General features: G+C 43.3%; 1 long non-coding RNA gene across 1 annotated transcript; it reads right to left on the bottom strand.

The window, feature by feature from the left end:
* Positions 1-288: 288 nt before the first annotated feature.
* LOC124433188 lies at positions 289-3,436 on the bottom strand. The gene is made up of 4 exons (XR_006944444.1): positions 3,009-3,436; positions 2,462-2,846; positions 1,305-2,407; positions 289-865 (listed from the first exon to the last, which is right to left on the bottom strand). It is a non-coding gene; the product is annotated as an uncharacterized LOC124433188 (long non-coding RNA).

Genomic DNA, 3,436 nt, shown 5'->3' with positions numbered 1-3,436 from the left:
GAATGAATGAAGTTGTAGATATATATATATATATATATATATATATATATATATATATTTGTCTGCATGTATGTATGTATGTATGTATGTATATGAGACCACGGTCGCATATCCTATTGAGAAACATCGAAACTCGTTCGGGAAAAGGATTTGCCTTGCTTTTTCAAGAATTCCAATCGAGAAATCGCACATTAGAATTTTCTCGGAACACTTAGGGTTGTTATCGTAATAAATATCTACCATTTCTGATTTTTCACATATTACTTCTTCATTATTTTCATCCTAGCTTCAATTTATACTTTAAACAATTAATTAGAGACCACCTTCGGTTCGAACGTCGCCGGAGTTCGCGCTTTCAATTTTACGATCCCGTTGATTTAGAATATTGGATTCTTCAGCCTTCTATTTCTTCTCTCACTCTCTCTCTATCTCTCTCTATTTTCTTCTTCTTGCAAGGTGGCTTTAGGCTTGAAACGGGAATCATGGGCGTAGGAAGGACATGATTCCAAAGCATGAAGGGGGAGGTAATGCAATACGGCGTGCACGGCCTAATGGTTCGGAAGTAATGCCACGGCGTGAACTCGAGGCACTGCCGCTCGTAAAGTAACCGTCAAGCGACCACTCTCTCTCTCTCTCCCTCTTCCTCTCTCTGCTTCTCGTTTCTCTAAGGACTTCTATTTGTATGCACGTCTTACTGTACGTTGTATCGTGCAACTGTCCTTAACCCGGTGTAACGTAGTCGTCGTCGTCGTCGAGTTTACTTGCCTCGTCGTTACTCTTACTACCCTCTTCTTACTCGCAATGTTGTTCTCGCGTCTTTCGCCTCGTCGATCTTCACCCTCGCTCTTTTACCTTGCTCTGTCACCTTGAAAAGATGCGGAATGTGCTATGCGAACAAACTCGAAGAAATTCCCAATTTCCAATTAGACATTATTGATAACCGATTCCATGATATTATTAAAGAAATAAGAAGAGTGAGAAAACGAAATATACAAAAGTGAAAGAGAAAGAAAGAAAGAAAGAGAAAGAGAGAGAAAGAGAAAGAGAGACAGAGAGACAGAGAGACAGAGAGAAAGTTATAAGAGGCTTCACCCAATTTTTGGGAGTGGCTTAAAATAAGGTTTCGTGAGCATGAATCGAACATGCACGTGAAAGCAAGGGGAACGCGATAATAATCGTGCGTGTCTTTAACCAAATCCTTTTTTGCTTTCGAGCGAAGTTCGAAACAAAAGGGAGAAGTAGAGAGTACAAATTATAGCTGAACGAGAAGTATTTTTATACGTTAGGTTAGAAAGGAGTTTTACCTTTGAGCGTGAAATTTCGCACGATCCCAATGTGTTCGGGAAAGGATCTTCTCCTCCTCCTCGTCGTCGTCGTCGTCGTCGTCGTCGTCGTCGTCGTCGTCGTCGTCGTCGTCGTCGTCGTCGTCGTCGTCGTTGTCGTCGTCGTCGTCGTTCTCTCTTCGAGTAGATAGATAGGCGCGAAAAGGGACGAGCAATGCGTCTCTGCCAGATTCCACGGCTCGATCTGTCCTTAAGCCGTGTGCTGTCGATGTGCCGCCAGTAGCAAAGTGTTCTTTCTCTCTCCCTCTCTCTTTCTGTTTCTCTCTCGTTCTATCTGTATCTTTTTTCCCTTCTTTTTTACTCGTTCGTACTCGCTCGTACGCGCGGCGGCTATCATAGGCGAAACCGGTGATAAGAGGAGAGCTCGTTCGCTGTCCTCCGAAGGCTGGGAGATTCACGATCGACGGCACTTAAGCGGTTGGAAATCTTGAAAGGCGGATCAATGGCGCCGCGTGGACGCGATAGATCGGCCGCTCGCTTTTAAATCGTCCGTTTCGCGCCTTCGTCGAAGCACATACTACATTCTTTTATTTCCTTTCGCCACCATCTTAACATCCTGACGTCGATCCATAGTCCGAGAGGTAGGCACCATTTTATTCTACCGATATCGTGGATCTTTCTATTTTCGGAATGACTCCGAATTTATCTCTCTGCAAACATCGTACCTTCCTTACCATGAGAAATAAATCTGTCGTGTGAAAGAATAAAAGAGAGAGAGAGAGAGAGAGAATTAGAGAAGACGATCTTTAAGATCGATAAGTTCCATCAATGAGAGCAAAAAACGATGGTGTAACGGGGCCACAGCTTCGTCCTCGATCGATTCAACTTTTCCCACAGTTACAAAACGAATCTACCGACCTCTAGTATTAAAACAACACGCTAACAGGGTATCAATTTCCGTAGTACAGTGGCGATCGTCCTAAATTGATCTCGACAGGTCTTTCGCGAACTCCTTCGAGAAGTCGTGCGAGGGTGCCCTTAGATCGCCAACCTTCTAACGGTAACGGACGCCTCTGTATTATCCTCTTCTCTCGTTCTCGTGTTTCTCCTGTAACTTAACACATCTACACGAATATTATATATATATATATATACACACATACACACATGTGTTATACCTATACGTTAACTCCAAGTGCGACCGCATTTCTGTGCTAGATCCAATCTATCGTTGACCTTGCGGTATGGACCCAATGTGTAACGCGAGATCCGTGTCCTATATGCGGGTGTAACACGCGTTTCCTTTTGCTTCGAGCATCGAAAGGACACGAGGACTCGAAATTGCTTGTCTACTTACAGTACTCGTGTACTCTCTCTCCCTCTCTCTCTCTCTTCCCCTCTTTCCCTCTCTCTTTCTCTCTCTCTCTCTGTCTCTCTTTATCGCTGGTTCTCTACTGTGCATCGACGTGTCAAATACCTGCTCCGTTCAAGTTAACACGCTGCGGTTTCGCGTTTCGGGTCGACGAAGCGAGAGAACTCACGTCCATGTGGTATCTGCTAACCCTGAAGAACTTCTTGGATAAAACGGATTGAAAGAAGTTGACACTTTCGGAATCGACATTAAATATTCTCTCGAGTGTCTTTGTATTTAAATAATCGAGAAGATATCGAGAATTATCGACGATTTAACGACGTAGCATTAGCAGTCAATGTAGGTGTTCTTACCTGCATATTTATCTTCCCTTTATTCCCTCTTATTCCTTTTATTCGTCTTTTTTTCTCTTTCTCTCTCTCTCTCTCTCTAAGTTTTACTTTTGCTTTTTCCATCCATTTTGTGTAGGACGATAGAACGATGCCAATGTGGTTGGTTATACATGGTTGGTAGGGATTACGAATATTTCTGGAATTATGTGTTTATGTACGTATATTCGAGGATTAGTCGCGCGAGAAAAGAGGGATTCAGATAGCCCGTGTGGATTCTAATCGGTGAAGTTGAAACGATCGTTACTCGCCCAACGCCATTTTACCGCGCTTTATGCCGCATGTATCGAGATTACCAAGACGATGTTCGAAGCACGTAGGACGTAATCTCGTTTATCGTAAAGAATGTTCTCCTCTTAATCGCAAGAAAACGCAAATTGCGTGTCACTTAT

The sequence above is a fragment of the Vespa crabro genome, chromosome 2, assembly GCF_910589235.1.
Source record: "Vespa crabro chromosome 2, iyVesCrab1.2, whole genome shotgun sequence".
NCBI lineage: Eukaryota > Metazoa > Arthropoda > Insecta > Hymenoptera > Vespidae > Vespa > Vespa crabro.
This window is presented reverse-complemented; position numbering and strand designations above follow the sequence as displayed.